This window comes from Bombyx mori, chromosome 9, assembly GCF_030269925.1.
Source record: "Bombyx mori chromosome 9, ASM3026992v2".
Lineage (NCBI taxonomy): Eukaryota > Metazoa > Arthropoda > Insecta > Lepidoptera > Bombycidae > Bombyx > Bombyx mori.
The window spans coordinates 1,304,540-1,316,769 of NC_085115.1; the positions used below are offsets into that span (position 1 = coordinate 1,304,540).

Consider the following 12,230-nt stretch of genomic DNA (forward strand, 5'->3'; position numbering starts at 1 on the left):
ATGACTCAAGCTATATTCATTAGAACTTTAATACTGGCGTACATCTTGAGAGATGTGAATATGATTTATTCGCGATTGGAATAGATATGACATTTATAGTAACTCCTTCCGTTTTAAAATAGCAAAAAACGACTCTGCACTTAATTTTCCAAAGGCGTAAAGAGTATTAAAAAAATAGCTACGCATACTGGATTGTCACATAAGATCCAATCACAAACCTTGATTATATCCAGCGTCATATCTATACCTAGATTTAGTCCCAGAATTTGTTTGCAAAATTACATAGATTATTTTCGAAATGTTATGTACTTTTATGTGCATTAGTTTTTTTTCCAATTTTTCTCATAAATTTAATATTTTCAGCCGAACGTTTCAAAAAGGAAATAGTTTCCGACTGATTAATATTAATCTAATATATATGTTTATCTATTTCTTTCTATATATATATATATATATATATATATATATATCTATTTCTAATAACTAGAGGTCCCGCAGTAGTCGAAATTCGATTATAATTAATTGGAATTGTAAGTTTGTACATTATTATGATTGTATTTTATACTTCTATAATCACAAATTTCGCCAAGACTACACTGTAACAATTATTAACAAAGGCAAACAATATTTAATCTATTCTCAATAGTATTCTCAATAGTATGCATGCGTGTGTGCGTCAAATACATGGTATGTAGTGTGTGTAATGTTTTCTTTATTGATTTAATGTATCTTTTATGCATTATTTAAAAAAAATCTTAGCATTGTGCACTTCTTCTCTATATTCTCTATAAGTGTGGAAAATTTCATACTCCTCCGTCCGCGCAATTTTCGTAAAAAGAGATACAAAGTTTTTGCTTCACGTATTAATATATAGATGATCTATTTCTAATACCTAATGCTTCGTGGTGTAGGTAAGCAAAGGATTTTGACAAATGCGACGTTATAATATCATAAGACATCGATTTGATGTTCTGATACTTCCACGTTGTTTTCTAAGAAAACAATATTTATTAGTTCAAACTGACGTAGCTGTTTGTGTCACTCATATTATTAGTTCATGAACTACGATAATGCATATAATAATAAAATTAAGTGATTGATAATTTTGAAATTACATTGTAGATTTCATAGCATTTTTATGCAACAATGTCAATAAATATTAAAAACTAAAAAAAGGTAAGTAAATTTCGCAGTCTGATTTTTTTATTAAGTCTGTGTTTCGTATGTTCATATACACAATTAAAAACGTATTGTGTGACGTAGCAATGTTTTAGTGTTTCAATAAAAATAAATAGTCTACGAAGTAAAAGTAATGTTTTTTTTTATTGCTTAGATGGGTGGACGAGCTCACAGCCCACCTGGTGTTAAGTGGTAGCTGTAGTCCATAGACATCTACAACGTAAATGCGCCACCTCCCTTGTGATATAAGTTCTAAGGTCTCAGTATAGTTACAACGGCTGCCACACCCTTCAAACCGAAATGCATTACTGCTTCACGTCAGAAATAGGCAGGGTGGTGGTACCTACCCGCGCGGACTCACAAGAGGTCCTACCACCAGATAATAACTCTTTTTTTTACAGCCATTAGTCGGGTATGATACTCGTAGTAATGCCTAGTTGAGAACAGGCTTCAGATTACAGACTATAATCGAAAAATGACAGATTAGATCAAACGATAGCTTATTTGGACAAGTTTGTAGTTCAATACTTAGATTTCAAAGAAAATGTTCCCTAATCAAATATTGAAAAAAAAAGCTATATAGTAAAGGCTCTCGCAAAACTGCGCCCGCTTTTCCATTTCAAAAACATACTCAATTAGATTTGTAGACTATTTTTGTAATAATTAAAACCAGTGACGTCACAAGTGATTAACAGCTGAGATATCAAATCGCGTGTCATTGAACTTTCGTAACCTTCATGTTAGGAAAAAATATAATATGTAATCTAATTTTGTATTGGCGAAACATTTAAATTATTCCGCGAATACATTATTATAATTCGTTATTGTGAAAATAGGTTAGACTAATATTTTATACTGGATTAAAATAAATACGGCTTGGTTATCTTAACTAACGTGTTCTACCGGACCCAGGCTAAATATTCGGAATCTTTATCCAAAGAGGTTTTCGCTATTGTTTTTTTTTTTATTGTCTTTTTAAGACGTTTGCGGAAATCGTCCTGAATTTGATCCGTTAAAAGTCAAATGCCGAGCATAGATAATAAATACAATGTCGAGTTTTTTAATGAAAATTTCCACAGATTCACACTTCGGCTTTGTCTTTCAGGGTTAGTGGTGGCGTCCACGTTGTGACCTTTATGAACTTCGGTAACCATTGGAATGGCCCATCATCATTACACGAGGAGAGTGGCCGTCAGAGAGGAGTGGCGGCTTGTGAAGCCACCAATACCTGAAGTGATAACCACTCCGTCAAGATCGATATGGACTAGGAATAACCATGTGAAACCACATAAGCTGAATGCTCCCTCGCCCGTCTGTGCAATAAAAAACATTTTTTACTGATGGTAAGAGCTCGTGTGAGTCCGCACGGATAGGTACCACCTAAGCTGTAATACGTTTTGGTTTGAAGGGTGGGGCAGCCGTTGTAACTATACTGAGACATTAGAACTTAAATCTTATATTGGGTGGCACATTTAGGTTGTAGATGTCTATGGGCTCCAGTAACCACTTAGCACCAGGTGGGCTGTGAGCTCGTCCACCTTTCAAAGCAATAAAAAAACATTGTATTTTCTGATTTCGAACTTCGAACTCATAACTCTCTAGTGAGAATTTAACACTGGGTGGAACGTCATTCAGCCAGTCCATCTACCCAGTTCAAATGTCATTGAAACCGTGAAGCCGCCGGATCGGGTAAACAGACTTTTCGGTCAGTCCGTCAGTCCGTACCTTAGTCAGCTTGATCGAACTCAATCTGTTCAATTCATCAAACCTAACTAAAGGCAGAGTTGTTCATGAATGACAGGCTTTATATGAGAGCTAGGAGGCAATTTAACATCTGTCACAATAAAAAGGAAGTTCTTATAAAAAAAAAAAAATTAAGTTCTATTCGAGATATAAAGAAAATAATGATTCGGATATACATTTTTTATTATGATTTTTTTATTGAAAAAAATAAATAAAAAACTACTTTACAAAGTTATCAACTTTATTTTATTCACAATAATGTATAAAAAATATATTATAATATAAATAACATACAGAGAAACAGCTATTTATATGAATAATAATAATAACCGTCATCACGTAGACTTTACATTAGACACTGTATAGCCATCATACTAAGACTATACATAAATAATAATAATCTTACGTTACGGACGTTTTTTCCCGGTTAGGGTACCCCTCCGCATCGTCCCAAAAGGAATTTCGTTCCAATATTGAAAAAAATTGTCAACGTGTTGACAGCGTATTGACAATGATAATGACAAGCATAACAAAAGCTGATAGTCTGATTACTATAATTAAAGATTAAGATGTTATACTTACGTAGCAATGACGGCGTTTATCATTCAAATGATTTCCTAAGAATTGTTTGAGATCAGCAAGCAAATGCCACGCTTCGGCTTTTGTTAAAAAGATAAAACACTATGTTGATGAAACAAAGATGTTGAAATTACACGTGTATCTTTCGTGGACATTTATAGTGAAGTGCCAGCAAACGATTATTTGATGAAAGCGTCATAAGGAAGATCTACCACTGAGCGGATATGCTACTGCTCGGTAGATATACGGTCCGAATGTTCTTGTACGATTTATTATTATTATTATTGCTTAGATGGGTAGACGAGCTCACAGCCCCTGAAGTCTAAAGACATCCACAACGTAAATGCGCCACCCACCTTGAGATATTAGTCTTAAGGTCTCAAGTATAGTTACAACGGCTGCCCCACCGTTCAAACCGAAACGCATTACTGCTTCACGGCAGAAATAAGCAGGGTGGTGGTACCTACCCGTGCGGAATCACAAGACGTCCTACCACCAGTAAAAGTAATTTATTTCGTCAAAACAATTTGTGGAGTACAATCAAATACAATGTTTTCAGAGATAATTTTTGGCGTGTTCCATCGGCTGTGTAATTGAGGCCCCTCCATGCATTTCCCTCGTGCATTTCCTCCTTCAAACATCAAAACCCTTGACAAGAATCCCCAGCGAAAGTAAAAACTTGGCTCTGCTTCTAGCATTGTTGATATACCACAGAGATTCTTACCGCTTACAATCGGGTAGGCGGTACACTCACCAACTACATGGCAACATGTTTTATTTAAAACGAAATAAAAGTTCACTATGAAACTATTGCAATAAGAGGTTTTGTTCGCTCAACAAATAAAATTTGACCTTTTGCTTTCGGATATGAGAATTTCTTCTTCAAGGTACATACGCCAGAAAAGGTCATTTGATATCAATACGCGACATCTGGTGTAGTCGCATAACAATTTAGGGTACCCGAGTGTGATAGAAAATTAGACAAACCCTGCTGATCTCGAAATGCAATTCTGACTAATGATATTAATTTTTTTATTGTCTTATTGGGTGAATGAGCTCACAACTAGCCTTACATCATCATCATCAACAGCCCACAGTCGTCCACTGCTGGACATAGGCCTCTCCCAATCCACACCACTGAGCCCGGTCTACGGCTCTCCTCACCCACTTCTTGCCGGCCAACTTTCGGAGGTCATCGCACCACCTAGCCTTACGTTATGTGCTTACTGAAACCCATAGAAACATACGGTTGAAGTCTCAAATGTATTTCGACTTAGTGAATTTATTTGATACGAACCCATTTTACAACGAACCGCATTCTCTTTTATGCTTTTGAAGGTTTTTTAAAAATACTTCTCTTTTTTGTAGGCAGAGGCTTGGCTCCGCCCCTGGCATTGCGGAAGTCCATGGGCGACGGTAACCACTCACCTTCAGGTGGGCCGTACGCTCGTCTGCCTACAAGGGCAAAAAAAAACACCAATATTCCAAACACTACAGCTGCACACTAGAATCTGAACCCTGGGGTACAATTGCATCATTACTACAACTCAACTTCAGACTTACAAAGATTAAATATATCAGTAGCTGGACTATATATACCCCTCACCTACCATTGACAAAGAGTTATTAGACAAACTCACGATTAGGTAGTACCGTAAAGCATTTTCGTTTGTTGGTAAAAAACATCCACATTCTAATGGGACTAACAATAGAATAGAAGGTACCCGGAGAAAACCTAGATCGTGCTAACGACATTTGCAAAATAAGGTTCCTTAAATAGTTGGTAAACCAGTCTAAGGCCTGTTAGAAAAGTCAGCCAGGCTGAGCCCCATGAGCTCCACTACACGTTCCGTGAAGACACTATAACCCATTCAGGTCACTAGCAGTAGGTATGATAGTCAAACAGTAATCAATATCTACTTTTTTTTAAATCTAAATAAACGAATATTTGTACGGAACCTGCATATTAAAGGATGGATATCTGTTGGCAGTATTTTTATTAAACCGCCAGAGGCAAGCAATAAAGCAGGCCTGCCTCTAAAGCTTGCTTTATAGTTATAAGGGTCAACTCGATTCGCCGATCACAAAGAACTGTTTAATTTCTTTAAAACAAGCAAACCTTGCTTGAAAAAAAGTACACTTTAAAATATATAGCTAAACTATTGGTTAGGCCCAAACGAGTAGGTACCACAGCCCCGCCTATTTCTGCCGCGAAACCGTAATGCGTTCCGGCTTGAAAGGCCGAACAGCCGTTGTACTATAGGACTGAGATCTCAAGTCTCAAGGTAACCTCCGGTAGGGAGACCCCCTTATCCACTTAACACCAAGAAGGCTGTGAGATTGTTGAACACTCTAAATAATAAGGATTATAGGCAGGATATATTTTTTTATTGCCCTTGTAGGCAGACGAGCATACGGCCCACCTGATGGTGAGTGGTTACCGTCGGCCATGGACTCCAGCAATGCCAGGGGCAGGGCCAAGTCGTTGCCTACCGCTTAATACTCTTCACAAGCCTCTTTTGAAGAAGGACATGTCATAGCGCTCGGGAAACACCGTGGAGGGGAGCTCATTCCAAAGCCGGATGGTACGTGGCAAAGATAATATGGATGAACTCTGCTCTGATGGCGGGAGGTGCGATTATAACAAGGAGATGAGGGGATCATCTCAAACAATTCCTCAGAGCACTCTCCATGGAACATACGGTACAAAATACAGAGGGAAGTCCCTCCGCAGACCCAGCTATCCAAAAAACTCATCAGCTGTAGCTAGCCAGTCAGTGTTGAGGTTCGTACAACAAGCATTTGAGCTAGAACAAATAGAGATGTACAAACGTACCTGTATCTGCCCTCAATGACGACCAAACGATCACTTGGCAGTCAGCGATGAATCGATTTAGTTATCTTGTTCATTTTATTAAATACACCAACAAATTGCATACATGACATTCAGGGATGATAGTGATGCAGTAATACGATAGGGCTGTGCTTAGTGCTGGGACGGGACGATTGATCAATGTTTTTTTGGGGCGATAATAATATTACGATACATCGTATAGCTGCCGCGAAGAGATCATGCGTTCCAGATCGAAGGGTGGGGCAGCCGATATAGAAGGACCTTGGGACTTAAACCTCATGTCTCAATGTGCGAACGGCGTTCACTAAATACGAGGTGGGTCATAAACTCCTTAAGTAATCTAGAGATATTATAACATAATTATTTGTGAGCAACGTAGGCTGCATTTAGGCCGTCCAAATTTAATCCTTTGCTTCCTCCTGGATTGTCTATGTATATGTTAACGGAAATGTATGTAATCCGTCATTGTATACAATTCCTAGGAAATGTATGTAATTCCTAAAATCGCACGGAAATGTGTGAAATAAATTATATTATACTTACATATTACACATTTCCTAGGAAATCTATACATTTCCTAAATAGCAATCGGAAATGTAAAACATTTAAGATATTGGTGGGTACGCGGGGACAGCGGGACGAGTCTTGCACTACGGTCAGTTGCCAACTTGCAATCCACTGGAACCGGCCAGGGATTTAAGAAGTGCCTTTGCAAGAAAAAGTGTGCTACATCAATATGTCTGTGTTTTAAAAATAAAGTATTATGTACTTCCAAATGCCATTCGAGCTTACCCTGCAAAAATAAATAGCTATATGGACTGACAAAGTATTATAATATAAAGATTTACTTTTATACTTTGACATTTATGATTACTTAATTATCAGACTGATTACTTGCCAAATGAAAATTTGATTTTATAAGAATAAATATAAGTTGATTTTGTGATACGTTAAAAGTTAATAGATAGTTGATTTTAGAAGTTTTAATTAGTAAGATAATATGAATATATTATTATTATTTTACGGTATGACTGTTACCCGATTGCCTCAATAAGTGTTATAATAAAAAAAATATTATTAACAACGTGTTTTATTACAGAAAGCATTTACTTTATACATTTCCTAATACGATATTGGAATTATATACAATTCCGAGGAAATTTATACATTTCCTAGGATATCTATGCATTAAATAGTTTTTCAAACAATATTTTACACATTTCCTAAATAGTATCGGAATTGTACACATTTCCTAGGATTTGTATACAATTCCTTGATTTCATACATTTCCGGTAACATATACACACCACTGCTACATCCCTTTGCTTAATTATTTTTTGGTTTTAAAAAAAATTATTTCATAGATTTCTTTTACACTATATTAAACCTCCAGCAAACACATCTTATGAGTAAATCAAAGTTACAGTATCACACAGAGACACACCGAAAATCATTCTAAATAAGTTTCTTATTTTACGAGTATGAACGGAAACCGAGAAATGAATACGTTAGGTCTACTTTTATTAGAGATATTTTCTAGTTCTTCAACTTCAGTTGCTACAGTTGTTTGTTTCGTGTTCTTCTCAGGGAATAATACTAAGGGAACGAACAGCCAAAAAAATATCATAATTTTTGGGTTACCGCGAGCCGTGGACATAATTAAAACTATGTACGGTTTAGTCTCGCATTTTTTGTTTGTCATTGTATTTATTATTTCCGACGGAATTATAGCCTGCTGAATTTCTCGCCGGATCTTCTCAGTGGGTCGCGATTCCAATCTGGTGGTAGATTATGCAAAGCACTGCCCTTGCTAGGACTAGTGTTAGCAAATTCTCTCGGGTTGAGCCCGTGAGCTCACCTACCCGTCCGGACGTAGCTCGGTTCCCAGCTAGTTAGGCTAACACCGAATAGGTAGGGAAGATGTTGTGAAGAAGGTTATGTGTGACGGAATGCTTCACAGTATTTGTATTCACGACGACTGACCGATCGTCGACGCGAGATTAAACCTTAAAGATGTTTTAATTAAGACAGTTATTACAAAAACGATTCTTCAAGCATTTCGTTCTAACACTCTTATAGGCTGACAAAATGTACCTATCAGTGCGTTCAACAGTCTACGCGATTGCTTGAATAAGAATTTTATAAAAAATTATAGATTCCGCTACGTAAATGTAGCAAATGTTATTAACAGTGACAGTATTAACACTATACACTATCACTTTTCATTTAATATCAGCATTGCATTAATTATGTACGTATTACGTAGAACTAAAATGAATATGATATTCATTTTAGTTCAATACCAAATCAAATAGTCCGCACACCATAATCTTTTTGTAAAAATATTATTGGTTTTATTTTTTAATGTATCACGTGAATCGTTATAATAACAATTCATTTGCCTCTAAAGAAGCGAAGAGAAAAAACAAATCCAAAAGCAATATAAACTGTGACCACATTATCGCAAGGTCGGTCGACGTCACACTTTTCTCAACAGGTAACCAACAGATGTGATCTCTCGTTGATACAGCCGTTTAACCAAAACGCTGGTGGTCTGCGGTTAGTGTTATAACGGTTGGTATACACGTAAAGTATTCTCATAGCAGGTGTACATATCGCCATAGTTCGGTCGCGCGTGCGCAAGTCTTACGAGTAACACAATTTTTCTATTATAAATTTCTAGTGAATTGAAATTCGTTTTGCAAATCTAAAAATCTTTAGTGTTTATTATTTTTTCGTTACTACAGACTTTCATTCCGACCTGGATGACGGTAGGTGTTCAATTTTATATTATTTCCAAAATGACTTCCAGATTTTTTACCAGTTTGTGTAAAGTATTAAATTTTTATCACGTGTGCTCCATACGCAAGCCAATAAGTAATCTTTTTTTTTTTATTAATATTCCATTAGTTAATTCGGTATAACTAGCAATAGAATTCATCATGTAAATAATTACGTAGCATAGGTTATGATTGATAGGAATTTGTATTTCAATAAGCTCTGTGATTATTTCTTTTTATGAAACATTTTCAAATCTGTATTTGTTACCTGGAAAGTAAGTGTTAAAACTAATATTGTGCTTTAACACGAACCGTCAATTTTATCTACTAAATTGTATATAAGTTTTATATTTGCTGCTTTTGACGTATTAAACTTATAAAATATTTTAACATTTACATTTTATGACGGTCCACGCGATGTATAACAATAAAAAACCAGGGGATAAATGAAGTCAGCAGTCTTATCTGACGCAGCTTTCACCCTCCATTGCGCCTCTTCCTCTCCTTGAAGTCGTCGTGGCCTAAAGGATAAGACGTCTGGTGCACTCGTATCTAGCGATGCAACGGTGTTCGGATCCCGCCGGCGAGTAAAAATTTTTCTAATGAAATACGTACTTAACAAATGTTCACGATTAACTACCACGCTGAAGGAATAGCATCGTGTAATAAAAATCAAACCCGCAAAATTCTAATTTGCGTAATTACTAGTGATAAGAACTCTTGTGATTCCGCACGGGTAGGTACCAACGCCCTGCCTATTTCTGCCATGAAGCAATAATGCGTTTCGGATAATAATTTCGTATATATTTCGATAATAAGATTCGAATAATTTCGTTTCGTGTGGGGCAGCCGTTTTAACCTGACGTTGAGACCTTAGAACTTATATGTCAAGGTGGGTGGCGCATTTACGTTGTAGATGACTATGGGCTCTGGTAACCACTTAACAACAGGGGGATGTGAGCTTGTCCACCCATTTAAGCAATAAAAAATAAATAAAATAAAAAAACGTACTAAATGACAATATGTATTTATGACTTGCTTAGGAAATCAATTCTTTTCTGCTCATATTGCATATATTACGACCCTTCTTGCTTGAAAATATTTATTATAATAGCCGGCAAACTTCTTGAGCATTTGTTGACGTAGTGGGGGTAAGTTTGCGCATGGTACACTCACGTGCAAAAACCTTATTTACTCTGCGTCATAATGCAATTAAATTATTAAAATCAACATATGTATTTATTTATATATTTATTAGAACATCAACAAAAAATATAGGTTAATAATTATAATAATTTAATCTTGGGGTAAAATATATATTCCTTCTATTAAGTCAAAACTAGAGCTGTTGCCAGGTCTTCGTTCAGTTGAAGCGAAGCTGGTATTTGTAATTTTTTTTCGTTATCATAATCTTGACCATTATCATCATCACTGTTTTCATCACCCGAGTCGCCATCATCGTGATAAGTCGACATAGGGCTCATCGGTGTAGTTTACGACTCGGTCGGTTCGATCTTCTTTTTTGTCAATAATTAATTATTTTTTGAAGATATTCGATTCGTAGTAATCGAATGTTACTTTTTTCAATTACCAGCTTCCGATTATTTTCTGTTTTTTTTTTTCCATCTGAAGCCTAGCTCTTTCATAATTCGTCGTAAACTTCATTCCGAGCCATTAAAATGTATATCTTCTTTAAAATTTTCGAAGCCTTTCTACGGTACGGAGTTTCGCTGCTTGTTAAGTAGTTATTATGATTACATCTTTTTATTACAGATTGAACGAAACTATCCATTCCGGTAACTTTCTTCTTCCCTGATCTTTTCTTACCCGGAGTCCCAAGCACGATGAGCAAGCCAGAGCCTTTAACTTCGTTAATAATGCACCTAACAGTACTCACTGATGTTTTTGTTGCTTCCGAAGTCTGTTTTACTTTTTCCATAATATCATTCTTCCCCTGTTTTATAATGAAGCAATATACGTCGTACACAATTTTTCTACCCTTTCTTTTGAATACTACACCAGTTTGTCGCGGCATAGTGTATTTTTTATAAAAAATCAACAAACACTCAACAAATAGCAATGGCAACAAAGTCAACAAGCAATTAATTATAACAAAATATAACTTAACGATTAGTAACGATAGACTTTTCACTGTACGCAAGCGTACTTTTGGGAGCAAGCGGAACGAAGGCGCGGTGCGGGACGCAAGGTTCGACTGATCTACCAATAACGCGCTCGATACGATTTCCCCTGCCGTCGCGCCTCACCCTCACCACCAAAGTGATCTAAAATTCGGTTCTGCGCAGTCAAGGTCATTTGCTCACGATGTTTGCCGGTTACTATAATTTAAATACCCTCCCTCTATTCGATTTTGAGTTTAATCTAAAAATTAATTGTCGCGTGTATGGCGGAATATCTATAATTTCGATCTATTTCGCTAATTTCTTCATTTCATTGTCCTCGTAATTATTGTATCTTTATATTGTATGTTTTATAGAATAATTTTAGAATATATAAGGGAATATTTTTCATACATTGTTGGCGGAACTGGCCACAGCTTAACGAGGTTCAATCGTAAGAAAGATATAAAAAATAATCTAGCTACAACAATATATCAGTACTATATTTTAAGCAAATCTATACTATTACTAATACTAATATACTAATACTAATACTAATATACTAATACTAATACTAATATACTAATACTAATACTAATACTAATACTAATACTAATACTAATATACTAATACTAATACTAATATACTTTTTTTTTTTTTTTTTTTTTTTTTTTTATTGCCTTTGTAGGCAGACGAGCATACGGCCCACCTGATGATAAGTGGTCACCGTCGCTCATGGACGTCAGCAATGCCAGGGGCAGAGCTAAGCCGCTGCCTACCATAAAGTACTCTCCGCAAGCCTCGTTTGAAGAAGGACATGTCATAGCGCTCGGAAAACACCGTGGAGGGGAGTTCATTCCAAAGCCGGATGGTACGTGGCAAAAAAGATCTTTGGAAACGCACTGTCGATGAACGCAGCGGTTCCAGATAATATGGATGAACTCTGCTCCGATGGCGGGAGGTGCGATGATAAAA

General features: G+C 36.2%; 1 protein-coding gene across 2 annotated transcripts in view; it reads left to right on the plus strand.

The window, feature by feature from the left end:
* Window positions 1-8,785: 8,785 nt before the first annotated feature.
* The window catches only part of LOC101737565 (aminopeptidase N-like), a 35,150-nt gene continuing 31,705 nt past the window's right edge, over window positions 8,786-12,230 (plus strand). Inside the window, exon 1 of one of the 2 annotated variants that reach the window (XM_021353249.3) lies at window positions 8,786-8,929. The gene's annotated coding sequence lies outside the window, so the exon portion shown is untranslated. Of the gene's footprint in view, window positions 9,127-12,230 lie in introns of both variants that reach the window. The other variant, XM_012697260.3, reaches the window with a different exon arrangement.